The sequence below is a fragment of the Agelaius phoeniceus genome, chromosome 2, assembly GCF_051311805.1.
Source record: "Agelaius phoeniceus isolate bAgePho1 chromosome 2, bAgePho1.hap1, whole genome shotgun sequence".
Taxonomy (NCBI): domain Eukaryota; kingdom Metazoa; phylum Chordata; class Aves; order Passeriformes; family Icteridae; genus Agelaius; species Agelaius phoeniceus.
This window is the reverse complement of record NC_135266.1, coordinates 19,862,297-19,889,733: the sequence shown is the minus strand read 5'-3', so window position 1 is coordinate 19,889,733 and position 27,437 is coordinate 19,862,297. Positions and strand designations below refer to the sequence as shown.

General features: G+C 39.9%; 1 protein-coding gene across 5 annotated transcripts in view; it reads right to left on the bottom strand.

Moving 5' to 3' along the window:
- The window catches only part of ARHGAP6 (Rho GTPase activating protein 6), a 317,190-nt gene that overhangs the window by 101,685 nt on the left and 188,068 nt on the right, over positions 1-27,437 (bottom strand). Inside the window, exon 2 of one of the 5 annotated variants that reach the window (XM_077173160.1) lies at positions 18,237-18,339. The exons of 3 other annotated variants lie outside the window; for them this stretch is intronic. The gene's annotated coding sequence lies outside the window, so the exon portion shown is untranslated. Of the gene's footprint in view, positions 1-6,917; positions 6,937-18,236; positions 18,340-27,437 lie in introns of those variants that run through there. One more of the 5 variants, XM_077173161.1, reaches the window with a different exon arrangement.

The following is a 27,437-nucleotide window of genomic DNA, read 5'->3' as shown; positions in this document are numbered from 1 at the left end:
GAAAAAATACTTTGAGGAACTGAATCAATCTATTTGGTAGAAAAGCATGAAAGGAGATGGGCAGCAGTTGGAATAGCACAGGCACCTTAAGATGAGAGAGATGAAAGCAGGTTTGTCCCTCTGAGGGAGAGATGGTGAGACATAAAGGAGAATCTTGTGGTAGGGTGACCCTGAGGGAGGCTGAAGGAGTGAGAGGGAAAGAGATTTGGAGATGGGGTTGTGTCACCAGGGCAAGTGAATGAGTCAGAGAAGCAAAAAGGATAAGGCATCTCAAGGTCTGGGTAAGGAAGGAGGAGGAGAGGGTTGTAGGAGGAAGAAAATGGCATACAGGATGCTATGGGAGAAACACATTCATGTTGCAGAATTCAAACTTTGCACATGAATATCTAAAACTAACACATGAATATCTAAAAGGAGACCTTTTTGCCAGTCTTCCCTTTAGCTCAAATATTTCAGTTATTTCTCTCATCTCACGTGAATGCACGAAATGCCAAAATGAATGCAAGAAGGCAGTAATTATCCTCTACTGAGTTTTAAAATGCATAAAATTGGTAGCAAAGGTTTATTACTTTTTCATCCGTGAAAAAAAATGTGCATGCTTCATGCACTGCTTCTCAGCAACTCGAGAGCAGTGAACTTATTCCAGTTAAATACCTCAGTGTCATTCACTTGAAAACTGGGGCTTAGTTCAGTCATAGTTTTTTTGAAAATGCACTGTGTAATACTGCCATGAATTCTACTGAAGATAACTTTTTTCTTTCAAACTGCAAAATGAAACACCAGGAACAAACCTACAAATCTGGGAGCTCTGGTTATGAGTTGTTAATGCTCAAAACATTAGCAAGGGCATCTGTAAAATAAATCTTACTTCTGAAGAGCTAGGTAAACATGTTTGGTTCATGAAAACAAGGCTTAAAAACTGAGTAAGTACTGCAAAAACATGTATTTAAGGCTCTATATCTGTGCATATTTGTGTTTCATTTACAAATGCATTACTGGCTTAATAACTACTCTTCAATTAAAATCAGCAACCTTAACTAAGAATTACCTCTGATCTTGCATAAAGAACTCAAGGGGGAAGCAAAGTGCCCCTTTGCAGCCTAAGACTTCCAGTGACATTTCAAAGAACAGGAGCATTATCCAAACTCTCTTCCCCTGAAACGCAGCTGTCAAATGCCCTTAAATTTCAGTAATAAAACCAAAACGATCACTGAATTAAAATATGTAAATTTAAACTAGTGAACGGACAATAGGCACTTTTTTGAATCCTAAAGTGAGTGTTTCTATGTTCTGGGATGTGATGTGTAGTTTCCACTCTAGCATCATTCCTCCTGGATAATAGCAAGCAGCTGAGTCCCAAAGTATTGTGAGGGTTAAAGTCTCTCGTGGACAGCAATTACTGGAGCACATCTGTGCTGGGGCTGCTTCTGTAACACTGCTGCAGAGACAGCCAGCAGAACTCCCCTCCTGCCACAGGTCTGCATCATCTTTCATTTACTCTGTAATACATCATCATTCCTACATTACAAAGAACTCCATAGTAACCAAAAGAGTTTTAAAAACTTTACCAAAAAAAATCACGGTCAGGAGGAAGGGAGAGGATGAGAAGAAAGGAAGCTATGAGATAAAAAAACTTGTCCCACTGACATCCACATCAAACAAAATTTCATCAGGCAGAACAAGGGATGCATTTGTCCCTTGAAAAGCTTTCTTTTCAGAGATGCTTGAATCCCTGCTTTCTGTTATGTAAATAATTTCTTTTCTGTTGTCTCTGTTAAGATCATGCAGTCTTGCAAACGAGTCTGAGCTGGGCAAACATAGAGCCATTTCTCAGCTCAAGTCATAAATTACTTATTGTTTTAATATAGTGGAAAATTGGCAGGAAGCGGGGGAAGGTACGTCAGTTACACAAGACTTTATACCATCGCTTATCCCTGCCTTCCATTAAAAAAGCCTTAGTTGCTGTAGCAACTGTCAAACCACACTCTGGTTCCTCTTCCTCCAAGATACAGAACTTCTCCAAAACACTCACACACAACACAGCTCTGCTCCATCCACAGGACAGGTTCCTGGCACTTTTGCACTGTTTAAAAAGAGGCTCTCCAAGGAGCTGACAAATCCCTCGTAGGCCTTTTATTCCAAGGATTGCTCCTGTAGAATAGAAATCCTTAAGAAATCCTTAAAATTCTTGGATTTCCCCCCATACATCTACCCTCTTTTTTTTTTCTCTTCCTTTTCCCCCTTCTTTCTCTGCATTATACAGAACGTTACTCCAGTCAGCTTAATTCACCACTCCATCCTCCAGCATTAAACAAAATGTCCACACATCTGTCAGATGTCTCTTCCCCTCTCATTCCTCCCATCCTGAGAGAGGCACATGCAGTGGGGACAATGTCACAAAACACACATTGCAACACCTCTAGGTCAGGAAATCCAACAGTAGAGAGAGGCTTCCTACCCAACACCTGAAGAGAAAACCCTCTCCACAACCACATCTTCTCAATCGTTCCTGGGGAACCGCTGCTCTGTCACCTGGGAGGAAAAGTCTTTTCTCACTGGTTGAAATCCTACTCCATGGGACAGAGATTTGAACACACTAAAAAAAAAAAGATTTAAGAAAAAACCAACCAAACAAAAAAAAAAAAAAAATAAACACTCAAAAAATTACAGAGAGCAGAGAAGAAACCATTAGCATGAACAGAAAGTTCTGTCCGAAGCAGGGCAAAATCACACACTACTGAAGAAAATCTCATGAGGAAGTGAAAACATATTCCTCCCCTTTGTGCAGCATGCCAATATTAATGATAAGCAAAGTTCTGGAAGTTCTTACATGTTCAAGGACACTACCCAGGGCAGGATGCTTGCACAATAAAGGGAGGGCTTACCTACCTTCTATCCTCCTTCAATCCTTAGTAGTTCCATCCTATTTCTAGCTAGAATGTGAAGCTTAAAAAAATGTTCATGCCTAAATGATTTTTTGTCTTAGGAACACTTAATGCAAGCAAATCTGTTATACACAATGGGATGATTATTTTTAATTGCTATTCTGAAAAGAAAGCATCATAGTATTGCACAGATTATCTTCAAAACACATACAAATTCTGCTCTTCCAAAAGAATTTCCATCTTGGATATACTTGTCTTTTCCAGTTTTATAATGATTCTTCTGAAGTGTGTTGTAGAACGGTTAAATTAAAAATTATTTTTGGTTCCTCTAGCAAGACCTAAATTACCCAGCCACTTCACCCTGTAGTTCATTTCTTCAGCACCATAAGCATCAATTTCATTCCTTTCTACCCACACACTTGTTTCTCTGACAGGGCAAAAATGAACCAAAAATGAACAATGCCCTTGTGCTGCCTACAGCAGCAAGAAGCACTGAGGCAGCTATGGGAGAAGGGCATGTGTGTCCATACAAAGTTAATTGCAAAGCAATATGCACAAGCATACCCTGAACCCAGCTTTCTGGGAGTTTACAGTGGAAACAGCTGCATACTGGCCCAGCTACACGTTATAAACAAGGTCATTTCACTCCTGGGAGCAGTGACACACCAGCACTGCTCAGAACCACAAACCAGTCTGTTCCCCAAGTGAACAAAAATCACTCCCTGCAGTTCAGGGAGGAGCACTGAGGGATGTTTTCACTCACTCCCAGCTCTGCCCACCAAGAGCAGGCACTGAATAGGCATTGGTGGCTGCTCGTCCTACCAAAAATTCTCAAAGCAGCCAATGTGTTTCTTCTGCACTTAAGAGATTGCTGGACTGTTCCCATACCTCTGTGCTTTTAGACTCTCTTGTATTTTGTGTTTGAGCAGGTGCTCTAAGGAGCTTTGTTTTTCTGTGCTCAGCCATTCTTTCATGCTTCTGGTGCTGCCCCTCTTTTACCATATCCCTAATTTTTATGGTACCCCATGATTTATCCAGGCTCATGCACTTACATGACAAGGGCTCAGGCTGCTATGCTAATGAAACAACCCTGAAGGAAGTGCAGGATACCATTTGCTCTCTATTACCACTGAGCATCTGTACATCTTGCACAGAATGAAGAATCAGGGCAGCCAGCAGCTCAAGGCCACCTTGGGATATTTTGACTGTCAGGTTTCAGGCTACAATAGAGGACAGCAGAGCAATAAACAAGGGCTGCTGTCATTTGCACTAAAGTTCCCAAACCACAACTTCGAGATTTACATCCAAAAAAGGTGTGATGGAGTAGAGCCTAATTCATTATGGTGTGCTTAAATACAAAGCAAAGCAAGCACTCCATCCCATTAATTCACCAGCTAAGATCAGTCTGAAATCAGCCAGGGATCTTCATCCTAAACATAAAAACATCCATGCAGTTCCAAAGCCATACGCCACAACACTTTCCCAGATGTGAAAAGACTGGATTGCAAAGTTACTGACCATAGAAATTCATCACCACTTCTCAGCTGGCATATCATATTTCAGTTTTTTTTTCTATTATCCCTATACAAAATTGTCCAGATTACACAAATCTCTTCAAATACAGCATTTTAAATGTGACAGCCAGCTGACAGAGCCAGCCATTGAGCACAAGGCAAGTATTTATAATACTTTCTTAAATACTTCCTCTATTATTTACAGCTTTATGTTAAATGTTACATTATGAGCTGTATCACCCATTTTTGCTGCTCCAGTAGTTGCAAAGTTGATTTCACTTTCAGTACCCCACCTATTTAATTGGAATTCTTTTGGTTTAGAATGATAATGTACAACAAGTAGCTCCGCTGCCTCAAATATTATTTTACTAAAAGCTATTGGAAAGGAACACATCTTCAAGCCAAGTTTTACTCATATATAAACAAGGTGACACTTTAAAAGCTGAAATTATAAAATGTGGAACAGTATCTGTCTAACTTCACTACAGAGACAGATGTTAAAATACTTTTTTTATAACTTCAGATTTTTAACTTTAAAACATTGTCTCTTTCTGCCCATAAATAATGAAGTGAATCTGTCCTTTAGAACAAGCAAATGTTTAATAATATTTTGAGTTCTGCTTTACCTACAAACCAAAATGGACCTCTTACCCCACACATCCCACTCCTGGAGCTGATTAGACAGCTCCCTTTGGATAAAAAAACCCAATCAAACAAACAAACAAAAAAAACCAAACAAAAAATACAACCAAACAAACAAAACCCCAACAAAAACCCCCAGGGCGTAAGGAGAAAAAGAAACTTACACTCATTTCCCAAGACAGGAGGTTTGAGTACATATGGCCTGATAGAAGGAGGGGGAAAAAGCCCTCCAATGTCTGAGCCTAGCAGCTTGGCTGCTTCTGAATCCGGACCAGGATACAGCAAGTTCCTCCTTCCAAAAAAAGCATGGTAAGTCACACACTATAGCACAAGCCCTTAGGGGTTTTGCTTGGGTTTTCCGGTTTCTTTGGGGGGACAGGGGGTGTATTCTTGTTTTTAAGTTTCTAAATAAAAAGTTTTACAGCAATACAGAGGAGTAAACAGCTCCAGGATAGGGCAAGGAAACATAAGAAAGCTTAGATTAGGAAAGCTTTCCCCACATAAGCACCTGCAACAGTACCAAAAAGCGAATAAAATCAATCTCTCGAGAAAGTAGGATTTTTTTTTTTTCCCTTTCATTTTTTGGATTTTCATTCTCTTCATTCATATGAGAAGCTACTGTTCCTCAAAGGTGATGCACTGCAATTGCTCAAACAGCTTCTGCTTCATCTCCTCTGAAGGCAGTTTGGAAACCACACCCCCCCCAATAAAAACAAATCACAAAGCCCCCACTTGCCTTAGCAACATTTTCATAGCAAAGAAAAAAATTTTTCAGATATCAAGTACCAGCAGCATATTGAGGTATCAATAAAGTCAACATTATGATGTAGAAAACCACCAGGAGACTGCAAGATCTTGAATATCTACTGCTGAACCACAGAATAGCAATGGTGAAATAAGTCAATACTTTCTTTTTAGAGGAAGGAATCCAGCTCCAACCTCTTGTTAGGACATACCTACAATATTAGTTCCTAAAATATCAGTCTTAATGCACAAAGAATTTTCCCAATCAAATTTATTTTGCTGCTGTGAGAAGACAGAAGGCTGACTATAGCTTATGGATGCACCATGACACCTGTGTATGGTTTTGGCCATGTTTCTAACTGCACATAAGAGCACAGAAACTCAGGCTACACAACAGGTCAGGTCTGGCCTGCCCAAAAATTTTGCTTGGACTACTTGCCCTTTCTTTTTTTTCTGCTCCATATTCTGGAAGCTCCATAGTCCTCTCCCAAGCACACACCTGGCATAAATGCTCTTACACGAAAGTGCCACCTCCCTCCCCATCAAGTCCATGGTGCAAATCTGTTAAGTGCATCACTGGCTCACAAAGTAAGGGCTGTTCTGCTTTACTAAAATGAAAACACAGCTTAAAAAAGGAAAATCCCTCACTGCTTTATACAGAACTAAGCTATCAAAATGCTACTCAGAAATTAACACTGGTTAACTGAGTGCAGAACTTGATCTATGCAGAAAATAACCAGGTGAGCCATGTAGGCACTCAGAAATTAATGACTACAAGCAATCCTGAGATATTCAATCACTATTAGCATTTGTTAAATGTGAAAAGGAGAAAGGAAGATGAAACAACACCATGATTATATTGACATACAATTTACATCAAGCTGTGATGTCACTTGCAATGTCAAGATGTGGAATTCACACATGCACTCAAAGAATGTAAGACATTCTGAATTCTGTCCTGCAAATCTTGTAAAGTTCAGAGAGGAAATTATTTTACAAATGCCCTTGCTTATCATGATTCCAGCAGTATTAAATTCACTGTGAAACTACCATATGATACATAAGGTTTCTGGGTTTTTTACAAGGAATCTCAGAAGGAATACATTGCAAACAAAATGCAACAGAAACTTACCAGTCACATGCATCTATATTGATCTTGCCCCTACATCCACCCAGATAAGCAGCAGAGCATCAGAAAAACAGCTGTTTGTGAGAAATGAGCAGGAGCTTATCTCCAGAAATAATACTATTTTTAAAACTTTAGCACATCTGCTATTTCAGTTGCCTGTAATTGTCATCCTAAAGATTGACTCACATGTCACATGATTTTTACAAAAAGCATAGTTTTGTTAAACTATGCATATATATACTTTTATTAACCTGCTACACGTATACAAAATACATCTGTGGATGTTTAAAGGGGCAGAATTTTCCTGGACTTTTCTCCTTGGACACTTGGGTGCTCCTGGCATGTCCTGCTCTTTCACGTTTCAATTGCTGTTAAAGCTGTAGTTACCATTTGAATTACTGTCATAGATCAGGTTAATACAAGTGGCTTGTCCAAATGCTTAACAATAATAATAGAAGCAATATAAACAGCCTCTGCTGCAAGGAGTAAAATTTTAGAGCATTTTTTGCATCTGGATGAAAACATACCACGAGTTTCTATGTAAAACACACCAATCTTGGAAGCCATGAAGCAGGCTTGTTCAGAGTCACACTAGCCCAGCATCTCATTTGAGCTCCATTTCCTGTCTAAGCACCACAAGTTCTGTCAGACAGAGATACCAGCAGAGGCAGGGGAGCAGAGCCTGGTGTGTGTAAACACCCCAGCAGAGCAGGAACAAGAAAAGCACCAGCAGCTGGACACAGCTGAGGCGAGCAGAGGAAGTGTGAGGCTGTACTGGCCACACAGCCAAGCTAAGAGTGAGGCAAAGATGGGGGCAGGGAGAAGAAAAGAGCTTTACTTATCATGTCCCCAGCTAACATTATCAACCACTTCTTGCCTGCTCTGTTCAAAACTGGACCATTACTGTCATTTTAGTTTCATTTTTCCATGCTAGCACAAAATTAACTCCAAGTGGTTTCTAAGTACCCAGGAAGCAGCAACCCACAGCAACTTCTAACACCAGTCAGCTTTGATGAAGCAATCCCATTTAATGAAAAGCTATTATGGTCTCAGATTACAAGGTGACATTTGTGAAAAGCTATTGCATTTCAGAACCAATCTTTCATAGCAATGAAACTATGAACACATACACTCACAGAAGAAACCTAGAATCCTCCTAAATTCTTTTCTGTGGAGAGAAGGGGGATAAAAAAAAAATAACAGTGGGGAAGAGCGTTATCAAAAGAAAGAGACGAAGTAACATGTACTGGAAGGCTGCCATAAGGTCTCCTCAGAATCTTCTCATCTCCAAGCTGAACAACCCCAGCTTTCTCAGCCTGTCTTCCTAGGAGAGGTGCTCCAGCCCTCTGATCATCTTTATGGCCTCTTCTGGACCTGCCCTAACTCATCCATGTCTTTCTGATGCTGAGGAGCCCAGACCTGCATGCAGCACTCCAGGTGGGGAGTCACAAGGGCAGAGTAGAGGGGGTGAATTGTCTCCCTTGACCCGCTGGCCACCCTTGTTTTGATGCAGAGTACCACTGACCTTCTGGGCCATGAGTGAACACTGCTGGCTCATGTCCAGCTCTTCATCCACAGCAACCCCCAAGTCCTTCTCTGTAGGGCTGCTCTCAGTGACTTCTTCTCCCAGTCTGTGCTCATGTCTGGGATTGCCCTGACTCAGGTGCAGCACCTTGCACTCGAGCTTCTTGAACTTCACGAGATGCTCATGGGCCCAACTCCTCAAGTTTGTCCAGGGCCCCCTGCATGGCATCCTGTCCTGCTGTGGTGTCACCTGCAAACTTGCTGAGGGTGCACTGATCCCACTGCCCATGCCACTGATGAAAATATTAAAGGGTGCCAGTCCCATAAGAGTCCTGAGGGACACCACTCACCTCCAGCCTCTACCTGGACACACAGCCACTGACCACAACTCTCTGTCTGTGTCCATCCAGCCAATTTCTTACTGAGTATTAATCCACCTTTCAAATCCCTGTCTCCAAACTGGAGAGCAGGATATGTGGGACCATGTCAAAGCCCATACAGAAATCTAAGTAGATGACATTGGTCAGTTTTCCCGTGTTGACCACTGCAGTCACTTCATCATAGAAGGCCATCAGGCTGGTCAGGCATGATTTGCCCTTAATGAAGCTGTGCTGGCTGTCTCAGATCATCTCCTTGTCTTAATGAGGCTTCCATGAGGATCTGCTCCATCATCTTCCCAGTATGAGAAAGAGGCTCACCAGTCTGTAATTCCCTAGGTCTTCTTTTCTCCCCTTTCTAAAAATAGATGTTTCCTTTTTTCCAGTCACTGGGGACTTCATCTGACTCTCAAGACTTTTCAAATGTGGAGAAATAGATTTCACCTTTGGAATAATCAATAATTCAAATAATCTATTACCAGAAGTGTAAACTTCAAATTACTGGGCTGCACATTCACATTTTGTCTTTGTGTCCATGTATAAACTTTTTTAAGCTAAACTGGGGGAGTAGGGGGAAGGAGTGGATTTTATATTGAATAGAAAATGCCATGCAAAAATTTATGTTAGTAGTGATGCTTCTGCACTGATTAAACTACATGCAAGTCAGTTTTATAAATGCACAGCTCTTGAGGACACCAGCTCTTACAACAGTTCTATAAATATGCTTTGTAAAATGTTTATGTGGGCTCAGTGTGTGGGCAAATTCACAAATAGACATGCTAACTCCCTTCTTCCTGATGACCAATAACCGGAAGATGAGAAAGAAGAGATCTCTTTTAGAAGAATAGTCTAGACAGTTCAAAAATAGCCTCTGTGCCCTTGCCAGGTACATAGAAAACTGAAAACGTAGGAACCACGGTGCTTACTAAAACCAGAGTGTTGTTTTGAATGTTTTCCATCCACCCTCAACCTTCTGGATTTCAGCATGGAGATTCACACCCATTCAGTTCCCAGAGAAGGCCACTTCATCCCAAGGCTTAACTGAGAAGAATCATCAGAAGGTTTCCAGACCTTCATACAGTGCAAAATCCTGAATATTAGGAGTATTGGTGATGCAAAGTGGCAAGAGGTTTCAGAAGCTGAGATGTCTTCAGAACTTTAGCTGATCCTTTCCCTATTTGTTCTAATAAAATTATTTTTTGCTTGCTTGCTAGCTTATGACACATGCTTGGACTGGGGAAGGAGTTAAAGGTAGCAAGGGAAATCACATTCCCTCTTTCCTGTCTTTGTGTTTCAAAAAAATAGCAAAGAAGAGTTGTTTATTCTTCCAAGTCAGTGTGCATGTTCTGTGCACTCAGGATGACATTCCCCCACTGAGGACATGTGGAGTTAGAAAACATCAATTTATGTTAAATAATCTTAAAATAGAAAGACATACAGTGCTGTTTTAAACTTACTAGATAATCCTTTCTCACAGTCAGATTCTGCATGTTGTTTTTAGTTTCCTTTCAGTGTGTGGGAGATATTATCTCATGTTTCAGTGGATGTGGTCATTTTCTCTCTGTGGCCAAGTTTATAGATTCCTACAGGTTCTGTTCCCACATTTGGGGACTCTACATTTCCCTCAAGAGCCTGGGTGAGCAGGAATTTGTAAAACTCCACTCTGCAAGTGAGCCTTCACAAACATGAAGTGACTGAAACGAGAGAGCCCAGGGACAGCAAGAGCTGCTGCAGGAAGGTTTATCACGCAATGAGCTGGGATGTTACAGCCTCTCATTTCTCAGCAGAGTGCTAATGCTGCATGCACACACTGTACCAATATAGCAAAGCAATGCTGCAACCATCAGATCAGATCATAGATTGACCAATTTTAATTGACAGCACTGAATTATACATTATTATGTTTAGCACCAAACTCCAAGTCTGTAAACACTAACTCCACTCTGCTCTTACTAGCTGCTATAAATTTGCCATTAGAAACTAAGTACTGTGGAGAGACTAAAGTTTAATTGTTTTTTATCTTCTCCTCACAAAGTTTTGATACTGTCAATATGAAGACAGTTCTGCAGGTGAAAACTGATGAAGTTACCAAGCTTCTAAAGACTGAGCTGCCATGACCTGGCTCTGCTCAATACTTCTCCTGCCATGGCCAGCATGCTCTTAAACTGCTCCTTTCCCAGCCTTCCAGCATCTTGGAAATTTGTCCAGTAGCTAAATAGTCAACACAGCACACTATACAGAAGACAAGAGATTGGGTTTGAATACATCAGTGCAACTAGAAGAAGAGAAAGTGAGCCTAAATTTAACAGGTTTTGTGTTGTGCCTACTTTTTCCCTGCCCCCTTTCCTTAACTCCACAGTATGCATCAGCTCTAACTTGTTTCCCAAGGAACATTATCAAAGTCATTGTCAATCTCTAGCCTCAGTTTCCCACAGAAAGCATGCAAGTTCCTAAACCCCAAAATATTAGAAGTGGGAAACATTAATTTTGGATGGAGTCCAGATCTGATGATACAAAGTACAATTAAAGCTTTGGCAATTTAACAAATGACAGAAGCTGCCTAACCACATTAAGAAATACCTCACAATGCACACACTTCAAGGGGCATTTTCTGAAGCTTTTAAGTACCCAGTTTCTTGCATTTACACTCTCCAAAGAGCCACTGTTAATGGTTCTCATAAAGCACAGCACACACAAATCAGACAAATTAAATGCTGCAGCCAAAGGTGATTCCTCCAGGCCCTCAGAAGCAACCATGCTTACACTGCTGAACTGATGATGCATTTTGCAACATTGCTTGGAAGGAAAGAAAACCAGCACACTCACAAAATCTTAACTTTTCTACAGCATCCATTTTAAGAGAGTAAGGAAATAAGAGTGACTATATATATATATATTTTAATGCAAAGATGCTAGAGTTTTACTCCATGATATAATTCAAGCAAGGAGCAAAAGAAAAGGAAACAATAGAAAATTACTTACCTAGAAAAAGAATTCTTGTTCCTCAGCAGATTATCTAACTTTATTTAAGAATTACAGCTGCCTGCATTTTTCTCTAGCAAGCACAAAAAATTCATACTCTCTTGCCCTAGTGAGTGGAAGTAATTATTTTCTGAACTGACAAGTCATTGTGAATGTAATTTTGCATTTTTAACCCCAAATCTTCTTAAGTATAGACTGAATCCTAACTTTGATCTAAGGTGTCACACCACCATATTTATTTGAATTCCAACATCATATAGGGAGACTCAATACAATCCAATTTTCACAGAGCAGGCTATTGAAATAAGCTGAGGTGACAAAGTAGGGTAATGCTGAAGGAACTAAAGCAAATCTTTCCAAATCAATAAAATCCTACACCAGAATTCCAACCTATCCCACAAGCACCTTATTATTGCTTAATAAGCTGCTATTCATCATTCAAATCTTCGGCTGCAGAAAAAGAATTGTATATATGGTATCAGACTAAGAGAGAAACAAGAAAAACAAAATTGACCCAGCCTTCTGCATCATGATCCTGATCAGTTATTTATTCAGCCAAGCACGTCACACAAGCACCCCCAACACTATTGCTACACATTTGCTCCGAGTTACCAGAGAAATTGCATTTTGGCATCTAGTTCATCATCTGTAACAAATGGCCTTTTCTGTTCCAGAGATGAAAATCCTGTGATGGGTATTCCTCCATCTTCCCAACAGGTGTGTCAGACTGCAGCAAGTCAGACATGGTGATGTTTTTCAGGCAGACCTGAGGTACATTCACAGCGAGCCCCCTCCCGTGACAGAGAGCACTTCAAAGCCTGAGAGAGGCCTCTCACAGTGTGGAGTTTACACTCAGGATCAGACATCTCTGGTAATTCAGCATCAAAACAAACAAACAAAAAGACAAGCCATTGAAGTGTTTCTGTTCCTGTAAGTAGGAATGGCTGGAATGAAGGTAAATAATGATCATGTGCATGGTTCCTTGCATTTCTAGGTCTTCATGTTGTTACTTCACTAAGGGTTTTGTATTTTTTCAGTCAGTTTGGAGAGTTCCCAAAGCACTGCTCACTTCTGAAATGCATGAATTGGCTTCCCTGGAAATAGCACTCAGCTGGAAAAGAACATGAGTTATAAAAGTAAAAATTACACCAGGGAATAAGAGAAAGAAATCCTCTGCGTTTACATTTTAAATTTATGAAGCACTTTGCTATAGTGAAAAATTCACATAGCACAAAATCTTGGGGAGCAGACTGAAGAAAAGAAAATTTTGACAGCCTGGTTTTCCTTTAATTCTGTTTTCTCCATCTTCCCTTGGTCCCTTGACATCTTGGTCATGCCTTTGCATCATCCATGCCTTTAATCCATACTCTACTGCCCACATCAGCTTACAGAATCAGAAGCACTCTGGGCACCCTGATACTGCATTATCCTGTAGACAGAGACCATTTCAGTTTTCCATACAGCCAGACTGGTGTGGTGGAAGATGTGTTACCCAAAAGCCTAGACATTTCCAGAAAAAGCCTTTGCTAACAGCCAGTCATCATTCCCTGAGAAAGATGAGCTAATTAGAAAATGAGTACATTTTTGCAACTTCTTTGAAATATCATCTCAGAAGCTCCTTGAGTTTTCACGAGGAATAAAATCTCCTCCTGCTTTTTTCAACAAGACCTTTAAATTCTCCTCTTTCCTTCAGGTAGCTTTTTCTACAGCCAAGACCATAACATTTCCTTACATTGTTACTGATGCTCTAATTATGAGTGCAGCATTTGCCCTGGAAATATAATAGGAACTCATAGATTATATTATCTAAACTAAGTACTATTTCCCTTCCCACTCATTTGGAAACTATCCCAAATAAAGCCTAACACACAGTTTACAGTTCATGCCCACTTAGGATTACATTAACAGCAGCAGATTTGCATGTAAGTAAATGCATCATAATTCTATGCTGTCACAGCTTTTGGTTGATGGACACTTGGAAATTCACAGTAAACTCTGTGAAGTGCAGTGAAGTTTCTGTGTTTTTAAACCACAATTACATGAAAATCTGAATTTCACATTTTATCCTGCCTCTCAAAGCAAGGTTTGAGCCCTCAGAGTTGTGCAGACAGTTTGGAATGTTAAGAAAACAAAAATGTAAAAGCTCGTTGAATACAGATTTTTTAAAATATATCTCTATATTTTTCAAACCATCTCATGATTTCTTAATGCTCCAGATTGGACAGTTTGGCTGCAAAGGAATTTTACAGAAGTTTAAAAGAGTTATGGCATGCTACGAGAAAGATGTAAATACACACACAGCTTTCTCTCTGTCAAAGCATGATTTGCAGGTCTTATTAATAAAAAGGCAGCTGGAAAGAAAAACACTTTGAGGGATTAACAGTAGAATTAATTTGCTGTTGGTTTGGTCATTTGTGAATTTTACAGATATGCTCCCACAGCAAGGAGAGAAACCAAATTATTTATAATGCTCCAATAGGAGAGCAGTTCTAGTGTACTACATCTGGAAATGAATATTTATATATTGAATAAGTTTTGCTATTAAAAATAAACTACACAAAACTCTAAACATTGATTGTGTATCATTTAAAAATACAAACAGAAATACACATCACTGAAGTATTGATAATAAACTAAAAAAGCCCCAACATCCACAAGAAATTACACATTTCATTTTCATACTGTGGTTATACATAAGTTTATGTCCAAACATATCTTTACTCACACCTCACTAAACAAGGCATATCCATCCAGAATATAAAGTCACAACAGTGCAATAGTGATAGTTACCCTCACAGAACTCAGATGATTTTCACTGTGGTGAAAAAAAACTACAGCAAACTGAGATTATGTCAGACCATTACAAAAAGCAACAAAGAAGAAAAGCAGAAAGAGTTAAATCTGATCTCTGGTTCTGCAGCCCTTTATAGCTGCTAAGCACTGCTGACTGCATTTCAGATCCCTCTAGCATGTGCCAGTGCTCCATTAAATGGCAACCTGTGAACTGCACTCTGGCATAACTGCATGGGAACAAAACACATCCTTTACTCCTGCTGTCAAAGCCCCAAGCAACCAAACACATACAGGAAATAAGTAACTATTTGATATTCTCTGAATATCAGAGATACTCTGAATATCATGATATACTCAATATTCAGAGATTTTATTCTCTGAATATTCTCTGAATGATTTCAGCGCTGAGCATGGTAGTCCATAGTCCACTTCAAATTTAGCTTAGTTTAATGTATATTCAACTCTTAAATGTTGTGATCTGAGACAATGAGTGACTTCTCTTTGAGCAACATGTCTTACAGAAATGTGGTTTTCAACTTCTTTGAAGACCATGGTCAGGTTAACTCTTTCCTAAAAAAAAGCTCTGCGTGATATAGATAAAGCTGTAGATAACTGTAGATAACTTGTACTAAATATAGAAGTAATGTGAAGAATTTCACCACACAACACATACATTTTAATAAACATACACTTTAATGGGTTGGTGTGTCACCAATCTCCCCTCTATTCCACAAGATTCTACTTCTTCCTCTCAGAAATAAAAAAAAACCCAAAACAGCCTGGAAAAAAACCCCTCAAATTATTTGCAAAGTAAGTTCACCAAGGAATTGTTTTGGATTGACACTAGTATCACATTTTCTTCTGACATTCTATAGTCTACTATATTTAATCACAATCAATATTTATATTGCCTAACTTTGACACACATCAAGGTAACATGTCTGACATTATACTCAGCGTAGGCAGTTCCCACTTCTCAGGATAACAATTCAGTCAGATGTAATGCTAAATAAGATTTTAAGACAGCAGATGGCATCACTTAGTTATTTTTAACTGTTGCACACTGACCACTTAGTGTGTAATTTTTCATTATGATAATCCATAATCCAGGAAATAACAGCCAGGATGAAAACAGACTGGCTCTAAGCTTTGAGAGGGACTACAAAACCAGATCTGCTATTCCATCTTCCTTTTACAATTTCTTTCTCAGTGTTCCTTGTATAATATCTAGGATATTGTAGGGTGATGAAAAAAGAAGGCAGAAAGATGTATTTCCTTTGTCAATTCAGATGATATGCAGATTTGAAAAGGTAAACATACAAAGCAAGGGTCTCTGTACACAGGTTCAAAGTGCCTGGAGAAAGAGGAATTCAGAGATGGCAATGTACCCAGTCATTTTTCTGAGCCCTTTTCAGAATAATAGAAACATGCTCTACACAGGGTGTTTAGAAAGCTCCTGTCACAGTCGTTAGCAGGTGTTACAGTCACAGTGTGTGATCACAGAGGTGCATTTTTCCATGTACTGTGGGGAACCTGAGCTTACAATGCCACCAGGGAACAGTCAGCTGGACCACCTTCATCAGGCCTGTGGCAAGACTGTAAATTCCAGGATGGCAGCCCATGGTGCAGACCTGGTACCCCTATGCTGGCTGATTCCAGGTAAGGCTGTTGGAATCTGCCTCCTCCTGAACCACAAACTGTCCCAGAGTACAACAGAGGGTCCCTTGATGCATGGGAAAGGGGGAATAAACCATACAGTGAAGGGAAAAAATAAGGTCAGAATACAGGAGAAACACTCTCCTCCTCACCCAAACATGCACAGTTCTGCTTTTCTTTGCCCACTCCTAACATTTTCTCTGGTCTTACTCTTAAAAGTCTTTTCAAAGAGTCATGCTGTCCACACTGTCTGAATTTGGAGACTGCAGTCTTACAGTGCAAATGCCCACCAGAATTCACACTGAGCATTTAGTGTGCATTTTATAGCAGCCAAGAGCTTGACCTGAGCATCTTCTGTTGGTAGTAAAAGATTTTTAATGAATAACGAGTCACAAAAACCAACAGGGCAAAGGAACTTGTGTGGAAGCTATAGGTTTCTTCAAGAAAAAAAAAAAAAAAACCTGCAGAAAATACTGAAAACAAATGTTAGAAGTAATGAAGACATTTATAAAATCTTTTCATTTTCCATCTTCATAAAGCTCAGTTTTCTCCCCTAGTGTTCAGATCAGCATTACACTACCAAAGCATTCGTCCTTTATGTTTTAAGCCTAGGGCAGAAATAAGCCTTTTTAGTCACTCAGAGCACGTCATTATACCTCTGGAAAGCAAACAGAGCTCCAAAAGCTGTGAGGAACAGAGGGGAAAGAAGGGAAAGTATCAATCTCTGGTACAATTAATTACTCTTTTTTTTTTTTTATGGAAGTCGCTTTCTAAAGTGTTGTTAGTGCATATATTAGACAAAATTTCTTTTCCCCATGGGTAGTTTCTTTTCCAACCTGTTAGCAATACAAATTGAATGTTACTGCAGAACACTGAATCCATGGCAGAATGAATTAAACTTATATATCCAACAATAATGTGAATCCAAACTAACAGCACTATTACTGATGTCATGATAATTGGCATTGATATTCACTGTAGCTATATGCTTTCTGCTGAGTCAGTTTTGAAATACCAAAGTCCAAAAGACAGACAGAAAATAGAAGAACAAATTCCTAGAGGTCACCAAATAGTTGGTAATGTTATTTGTAGTGAACATCACAACTATAACAACAAGAATTATCTGATGCAGTTGTCTGCAGTACCAGTGGTTTGCCTCAAGTGATCTTGTCCTGTCCTAGGGTAGAGCTACAGCTCCATGAAACACGATTTGGACACAAAATCCACAAGACACGAGCTCAAGAGGTCTGTCCTCAGTGTCAGATGTGAGGTCAGGTAGACTTTAAATTTTAGCTGAAGGATATTCATTGAAGCGTCAGACCATATTCTGACATTACTTAGAGGACTAAAATTACACACAGAGGTCCTGCAGGGCTGCCTAAACCAGAAGCAAATCAGTTGCCTAAGCCCTGCTGCAATCAGCAGCTATTAAATTGCTTTAAACCCTGCAAAATAACACTGAGGACTTCCAGTACATTTATGTACCTAGGCATTTCCAAATATCTGGTCTCTAGATACAGGTGGAGCCCTTTAAAATTCATCAATATGGAAGCTATTCTGTCCTATTTGATGAATTTTGTGGTAACTGAATCTCACAATCAACCTACGTATTTGCATTCTTTATGCACAGGACACAGAAACAGAGGAAAAGCATCTTCTAAAATCACAGGGAAAGTTCTGTAGACATGCCTACATTATTTTACAGTCAGCTACATAGAGCTTTTGAGCTAAGCTTTGTTAATGAAGCATTATATTCCCCCCAGGAGAATTCATTTATTTACTTCTGACAGGAATAAGCAGATATCCAGAGCTCCAACAATTCCTACCGTGAACCCCGAAAGGATTCAAGTCATGATCTGCCTTCCTGCACCTACAGAATAATTTCCTTCCCAAATACTCCTTCCCATTTTTTCTAGACTAGTCTCCCCACCTATATTCTGAATTTAAATAGCAGTAAGAACATTTCTCAAGTGCATAACAATCTACTTACACCTTTATGCCAATCCCAGCTGTCCTAGCTGGTTTGCAGACACCTGTGCAGCAAATGCCAAAGGGACTGGCAGTCTCCTCAGTTCCTTTAACAGAGTGCAATTCTGAAAACAAGAAAAATTATCTCCTCATTTCTGTCTTCTACAGTGCTTCTGAACTGGTGGTAGGAGGAGCAGAAAGTCTCCCTATCTTGCAATGTGAGAAAAAGCGAAAATTCCCATCAGAAGTGACTCACCAACATTAATCATATATACAGCAGATTGAAAGGCACTCAGAACATGAAGTCAGAATCCCAGCCTCAGCTAAGCAAATGAGAAGTAAATTTCTCAGTACTACCATATTCTTTTAACTGCTCTATCTGTACAGTTTTGCACAATGAAGCTGATGAATATAAATTTATTGTTTCTAGCACTGAACTTCCACTGAGAAGTGCTGCTGAAGAACAAGCAGCTGAGTAGCATGGAACTTCCTGTGTCTTGAAATGAATAAGCACCAGTGTAAAGATTTTCAGAATAAGCACCAGTGTAAAGATTTTCACATGTACAGCATTCATATTCACATGACTTACCACCTAGCCTGTGCATTAAAATGAATATCCTTACAGCTCAACCAAGCAGATGAAAATCAGAATCTTAAATAACCAAATTACACTGCAGGTCAAGATATTTAGTCTCCTGTTTGCTTCTCAAGGGGAGTACTGTGAATTTTTATTCACCGGCACAAAATCCAAGTAAAAAAATCCAGAGTGTACTGTTTGGATTCAGGACTACAGCTGAATATAGGGGATGATTAGGCTTGAAGAAAAAGAGAAAAATAGTAAGAAAAAGTCCTACTGCCTCCAAAGGTAAGTTTGAGAATGAGAGGATTTATTTTCTTATTTAAAAAAACACAACAAAGCCATCTTTGGACATATATACATGCTACTTGAATCTACAAAGCAGGGAATTTTCCCATTCACACATTTGCCATACTGCTCTACATTCTTCATAAACTGGACTCAGGTTTTTTGCTTTTCTAGTATTCTTAACTCTATATTATACTAACTATCCAGCTCTCACAGCACTATGCCAAGAATTATACATAATATATGAGCAATATTCTATTAGCCATAAAAAACCAACAGTACCATTACAAAAAGTAAACCAGACTCCTCCTATTTTTCAGGGAAGTATTCCAATGCCCAGAACTACATTATAGTCTGTCACAGTCCTGTAAACTCAGGATAAATCAAGTGCTGCTCTAACATTACCTTGGCATAAAAGAAATCAAGCCTCACTGCAATACAGTGCTTGAGCTGCTGCCAAGTTAACAATGTCTATTGGCATTCAATTACATTGCATTTCTGGAAGCTAAGGCACAACTTCAGCAGGAGCAGGGCTGCTCTGAGCAAGAGACCTGCTCTGTTCAGCTCAACACTCACCTGACAAATAGGTTTAATATATAGCACTGTGTGACACACAAAACCAGGCAAGGATGTAAATTTAGCTCCTTACTGATTGCTCGAGGATATTTAACTCAAACATTGTAACTATCACTGTAAATAATAACAATACTTACGTAAATCCTGCCTATGACTTGCAAGCTTAAGAACAAAATGGTCAGATTTTCTTCTGAGTAGATGTATTTAAAAGAGTCCTGCTTTAAACTGGGTTCTGTTATACTTCAGACATTTATACTTCCCTAGAGGAAATGCTTGCATGACTTCAGAGCTTCAGTCTATTCTATTTCCTCACACAAAAGAAGACCTTGCTGCTTTGGACAGATCACGTCTTGCTTCTGGTATTCCCTCTCCCAAATCTTGACAGGGAGCAAGACCCCCAGGATGAGCACAGTGATAATCTCACTCTCTGTGACATGGGAGTATGGCTTTTTGCACAAATATGCTGCTTCAGACTTTGATCACAACCATTCACTTTGAGAAGCCTCTTGAGGCAGATTGATGCTGTGCCCTCATCCTTTGAAAGAAATCAAACTTGATTTCATCATCTGAAATATGAGATACCCCAAAATACTCCTGACCTCTGAGACACTTGGGTCTGCTTGTGCATCATCCAAGAAAACAAAAATCTAGAAAATAGAATCATAAACTGTCCATGATGCCACATTTAAAGGGGTCCCTAGCAATGCCAGTAAACTAAGTTAGTCAGTGAGAAAAGAGTTAAAAAAGTTAAATGGCAGAGTGGAATAGCTACAGAATTCCAGTACAGACCCAATACCATCTCTCTCTCTCTGTAATGAATACACAGGAAGACAACTCTGCCCTAAAGGAAGCTCACATCAATCTTTCAGTAAATGTTAGCTGGAGCAGGACCACGCTCATTTGTTCTGCTTTCACACCTTGTTAGTGGAAGTTTTTCTAATGTCTTAACTGGCAAAAACGCTGGACACAAGGAAAGCCTTTTTAAAAACAGAGCCAGGCTAAGGTTCACAAACTTCTCATGAGGTTCCTGAAGGTTTTATCTTACTGATTCAGTCACTACTTTGTAAAGCAAGAAAGACAGATGTTCTAATTTTTGGTGACTAGGCTTTTCCACATGTATTTTGACATGTTTGAAAGAAATGCACTCAGTAGAAAGGGTTAGAGACATCCTAAGATGCAAATGTCCCTGAGGAATAACTCCACATCCTCTGGGTAAAGATTTTATGAAGTAAAAAGAAAAACTGGTGATAAAGTGATCCAAATTGCTACTGATGGTCCCAATGCCATGTTATTGTAGTCTGATATGCAAAAGCATGCAAGATCTTGAAAAGTCATCTTAATAATGTACAGAAGTTCAGTCTAAGGACTATCACTTTAGTTGTTACCTAAGATCCGATGAAGAAAAAAATCAGAAGAAGGCAAGTCTTTGTTTCTTGGTAGATTTTGAGAACATAAAAAATGACTGCTTGATTTTACTTTGAAAATTAACATCTTTACTCTCTTTTTGTGCAGTGTTAGAAATAAGTGGGAATAATACCTCACAGGATTTGAGAGTTGTGACTAGTAAGAACAAATCAACCATGATCAGCTTGCAATCTGCATTTATAACAACATATACAGCTTAGTGAATCCAGAGCAGCAGAGGGGACCCATCCATATTCCTGTCAAGTTCCCAGCTCTCAACAATCTCTCCAATTTACATGTGAGAAAACCAAAACAAAAGGTAGGTGCCACATGCCTAACAGGGACTGTACACAGGTGTTTAAACTTAGACCAGGAAAACTGCCCATCTTTCCAGAGCCCTTCTGGCATGATCAGCAAAATCTCAGTCTGGTCTCCAAACCTCAGCCCCAGCACACCACACTGAGATCCACAGAGCAGTGCCTGAGAAGGCAGAAAGTACAGGAGGTGGTCTCCCAGAGGTACATGTGAAAGGCCACATGCTTACAGGACAAAGAGATGACCAGTTTTCATTCAAAAACAAGGAAATACTCTATTCTGGAAAAAAAAAAAAATAGCTTCATGTTCAGAACACTACACAGATATCAGAATATATTTCTGAAAAAAAAGAACAAAAGTAAACTAAGAAAAGGGTGAATTAAAAAAAAAAAACAAACAAACCAAAAACCCTCAAATCAAAGCCAAAAGTTAGATGTGACCACCAGTGAAAAAAAAAAAATCAACATAATGAACCAGAGCAAACATAAACAGAGATTCCCACTTTTAGGCTATTCTCTAACCTAGTGGCTTGCAGCTCTTCCAAGAAACTGGCCTTGGAACCTCCCTCCAGGCCACTCTGGAGAACAGTGAACCCACATTTTCTGGGTCCTGTGCAGCCCTCCCTGGCACACTGGCAGGTCTGTGATGCAGCTCCTGCTTCATCCTTTCCATTGCAAGGGGAGCTTAGGCACTCACTCAAGGCTGCAGCTTCCCCTCCAGAAAAAGCCAAGCATTTCAAAAGTCTGTTTCAACTTTGCAGTTTGACACTTCCCTCCCTATTTTCATGGAGCCCCAAGGAAATTGTGTAAGGTCAGCACGAACCCATTTGTAGAGGCAGGAGGAGCCGTGCAGCAGCAGTGTCAGAGGCAGACCCCACCCTGCAGCTCTCTGCCCAAGTATGAGTGCATCCATGTCCCAGATCCAGGGCTTAATCCCTTCTCCTCTCCAGATGCTTTACAGCAACTGCTCCCAGACAGGCTGGAACACAGTGTGAAGTGCTAAATTTCAAGTACATGTCTCTGCTCTTAAGACTCTGATTCCTCTTTCTTGTCTGTTTAGAAACATACTGAAGTAACATGCACCATAAATAAAACAAATGTCTTTGGAAAAGGCCTCAGCAAGATGCTTAGAAAGTCTTCTGCAGTATGTGATTTAATCTGTTTCCTTCTCCAGTTTAACCTGACACGTTGGCTTGTTATTAATCTGTGTGATGCTTCAGATATTTTCACTAAGTCTTACTGAGATAAATTTTCCTCCCATTTAGACTAAATGTGAGTTTTCATCCATGTTATCTGAATTTTTCCCTGATCAGAGAACAAGTTCTAAACTAAGGTCTCCATTGATATGGAGAAAATAGGGTGTGATCTGACTATGGAAAATCAGAAATTGCAAGGCAATCTAAATAGAAAATTCTCATGAAATTTAAGTCTCAGAGGCAAGGGAACAGTTTTATCTTCTACATTTCTAATTAACTTCTACCCCATTAAGTACACCCAAATACACATTTGCCTTCATTTCTACCTAATGATATAAAAGTCCCAGAAAATTATGCTGGTAAACAGGAATAATGACCAGTCTTGATGGTGATGTAACAAGAAAGGAACAAAAGAAGGATAATGAAAAACTGTAGAAGTAAGCATTCAATACCCAAAGGGAACAATTCATGGGAAGTTAATGAGTAGCCAATATGGGACTGAGCAGGAAATCGACAGTGTCAGAAACCTATGGAAGAAAAGCAGCAAATGTAAACAAAGAGAACACAGAATGAAATAGGATGTTGGCAACAGGTAGAGAAAAATTCAGGGCTTTAGAAAATGAGGAGCATTGAAATGAATTTCAATTGAATTGAAATCCATTCAGATGCAAGAAGGTGAGGAAAAAAAACAAGGCCAGGAGAGTCAGTCAAATAATCTCAAAAAATAGGCCACTATTGAAAAAAATTATGTGATATACAATTTTTTGGCAGCCTGTCAAATTTTAATTACCTTTTCAATTACTAATTATGTCTTCTAATTGACTGAATAAGACAGAATTTCAAGAGTTTTAATGTTATCTTTTTTTTCACCTCTGTGATCTCATCACAGTGGAGAACCAAATCTCTTCAATGACAAGAACAGGGCATTTGCTACAAGATAATCTCTGTCCCTTAACACTACAAGAAACCCTGAGTAAAGGTGTATCCTAAATGAAGAACAAGGCAGAAATTTCAGCTACATCAGTGGAAGAGGATTTTATAGGTCTTTGTGAAAATAAATCTCTCTGAGAAAGCACCCTATCTAAAATGGAAATTATGTTTAATATTTTTTTTTGTAGCCTTAATTGGAATAATAACTTGTCCAACCTTATAAGCATCACAGAGAACAGAGCTGATGAGCATCAGGAGGCACACAGGACACACAGCAGTGGTACCTGCACGTGACCACACCAAGTTACTCATATACTCACCTGAAGCATCTCCATTTCTTCCTAACTGTTCTCCAGACTGACTTCCTTTTAATCAAATAAAAGACACAAAGATACTGTTGGGTCCAAAGCCAGTGTTATCACCTCCAGGTCACCTTCTATGCCTCCCCTGTGGGCAGCAGCACAGGGGCACAGGAAGGGCAGGGAGCAGATTCAGGCATTTCCCCTGCAGATTAGTGCTGTAACTAATGCCTGGCCCAAAGTGCTCCTGCTCCTTCAGGGACTGTACAGAACACGTTGTTATTTACAAACTACTGAAAAAAGGCCAACTGCACACCTTTCACTATGATGCCTTTCAACTACACCTGCCAAATCTTAAAATTATATAAATTAAGGTGCATTGGCCACGGGAACATGAACTCATTTTTGTACTACTGCTTTTCCTAAAATTACTTTAACAGGCAGATTATTCATTTAAGATAGAGCTTTAAGTCTTTTTGTTCAAATTCAATGGGAACACTTATGCAATGCATGTCAAAATGACATTAATGTGCATTAAAATCTGGCCTTTGGTGAGTATCAATGTATAGAGAGTTTACTTACTTACTCTGGAGCCACCTGGGAAGACATCCTTTATATCTTATTTTAATTTTAGCATTTAAGACTAATTCTTTCAATAACTGTTAATGCTTAATTAAGAAAGATGACAGCAGAAGTAATCTCTCTTAGAGGATCCAAAATAAATATAAAGCCATTTCAGAACATCTGTTGTTATAGATTAGGTATAATTACTATTGTTGAAAATGGAAAAAAAACTGGATTAAACTGATAGTGTACATCTAGGGAACCCTGATAAAGTAAAAACTCCTGTTCACAGTCTGTGAGAACAGAGGATTTTCTGTATTCTGCAAAACTGCATAAAATGCAGAGCAAACAAAGATTAATCACTTCTGTGCCCATGGTCACTAAAAGGCAAGGAAAAATTTTACAGATTTTACAGAAGAAAACTGGGTTTGAAATGGTATGGAAAAAATATTCAGAGTACCTGAAATTTTGCTGGAAATGAAAGAAAAGTTCAAAGGAAAGGAAACTTCCATTTTTGCAGTGGAGAAGGCAGCAGTGAGAAAATTAATCTTGTGCATTAATCTTAGCATTCCTCCCAAGTGACTCAGGCCTGCAGAAGAAAACATTCCCACTATCGGGTTAGAAAACGTCATGTTTCCCACACAGAATGGAGGAAAAAAGCCTGAGCAGGGCTGGTTTTACTACTTTCCCCCTGATTAATTTGCTTGCAGACCCTTCTGTCGTTCAGAGTTTCAAACTGTTGAGGAAAATTGTTGCCATTTACCAAAAAAAAAAAATTTAATTAGTACTCGTATGTACAATAAGCTTGAGTCAGAACATTTCTAAACAGTTATTTAACTATTTATAATTTATTCTAATAGTCCTTGGTAAAAGCATCTTAGAACCACATGCAGCAAAACAGAAGATAGGCTAATAAACTCTGTGGCAACGTTTACACACTTGAGAGTTATAAATGCATACTTTAGGTGGTGACAAGCAGAAAAGAGAGCCCAGCAAGCAAGGAAGAGTAGGCTCACCCTTGGTGAGCTGGAAGAGTGAGAGAGGTCAGACAACCACCAGCAGCACCTGAACGTCCACCACTTCTTAGGTCTGAGCCAAATGTCTCTTTTCAAAAGTGAAACGCCAGCTCTGTCGGGAGCACTGACCCCACACAGTTTTCATGTGCCTCTGTAAAAGCCAACACTGTTACCAACAGGGAAAAAATATGTGTGCAAAAAGGACAGTCAGTTCTGATGCTTCACTCTCAAACCCTCCATGCCTGCAGAGCAGAATCCTCCTGCTGGGCACTACAGCATTGAGGGCAGCTACAGCCAGGTGCTTCCACAACCAGCGGCGCTCAACAGGCAGCTCCCAAAGCTGAGCCCAGGGGAGCAGCAGGTGTGCAGGTGTGCCCCAGCTGCAGCTGTGCAGGTGTGCCCCAGCTGCAGGTGTGCCTCAGCAGCAGAGGTGCAGGTGTGCCCCAGCTGCAGGTGTGCAGATGAACTGCAGGTATGCAGATGTGCCCCAGCTGCAGATGTGTCCCAGCAGATGTGCAGAGGTGCAGGTGTGCCCCAGCTGCAGGTGGGCAGATGAGCTGCAGACGTGCCCCAGCTGCAGGTGTGCCCCAGCTGCAGGTGTGCAGACGTGCCCCAGCTGCAGGTGTGCCCCAGCTGCAGGTGTGCAGATGAACTGCAGGTGTGCAGATGTGCCCCAGCTGCAGGTGTGTCCCAGCAGATGTGCCCCAGCTGCAGGTGTGCCCCAGCTGCAGATGTGCCCCAGCTGCAGGTGTGCAGATGAACTGCAGGTGTGCAGACGTGTCCCAGCTGCAGGTGTGTCCCAGCAGATGTGCAGGGGTGCAGATGTGCCCCAGCTGCAGGTGTGCCCCAGCTGCAGGTGTGCAGATGTGCCCCAGCTGCTGTCACCTCAGAGCAGCAGTGGCCACACTCAGCAGCAGGAGAGCCTCGTGCCACAGCAGCCCTGGGCCTGCTCACCCTCCCTGGGACAGGAGAAGCCACCCCTGTGCAGGTACAAGAGGGAGCAGCAGGACAGTCACATCCACATCCTGCAGGACCAAGGCAGACCCCGATGCATTTGAAGGAAGGAAGGGCAGGACACAGCAGAGCATTGAAAACTAATTTACTGTCTTCATAAAACAGGTGGGACAGCAAGGTAGGAGACTCAAAAATGCCTCCTGTAGAGCCAGGTAAAAAACACCAAAGCTTAACCACTTGCAAAACAAGAAGGAATCAATTAACTATACTGAACACTATACAGATTGTTATTTAATAATCTTTAAATTATTTCCCAAACAGTTACTCAGCTGAGCTTCTGATTTGTTTTGTATTAGTGTCACATGAAAATTGAAGTTTGAATGATTTTTCTCTATTGTTATTTATACATGTGGGAACTATTTACAATTCAAAAACCGTATTTTACTGTGTCCCTGAAAGAAAATGATCCGTTTGGACGGAAGAGTTTTTCTGTACCAGCTTAGGTCTTTCACTAATTGCCTTTTCACAATACAATACTTGAAAAAGAACTGAGATTACTGAAAATAATTGCACTGGCAAGGAAGCAAGACAAAATATTAAGGGCAAACATTTCAATTTTTTAAAGCCAAGTCTTCTTATTATCAAGTCCTCCTCTATTTCCAACTTCCTGCTATTTTATTATATTCTACTGGACAGAAACGTTGTAGAAAGACATAAAACATGATTTAAATGTTTTCCCTCTCTATATATATCTTGCATGTTAGGTCAGTCACTCCACTTCACAGCTCAGCTGAAAATTTGTAATAAAAACACAGAGGTAAAATACATTTGAAGAATGCTGCCATAAATTACACAAATTCTTTTCTCTTTCAAAGAAACTCAAGGAGTTTTTCCACTTGTCACACAATGGTAAGTGATGTAAGACAAAAGGATGGAATGAAAGTTATTAACAGATGTTTCCATCTTTCTTCTCTATCTCACTGTGGCTTACAATACCCTTAGTTTTGTGTTGTTAGAGGGGTTTTCTTTTTAGTTGCTGTTGAGTCTGCACAGACAAAGTATCTGCAAGCCATGACCTATTAGAAACTTCTATGCAAAAAATAAA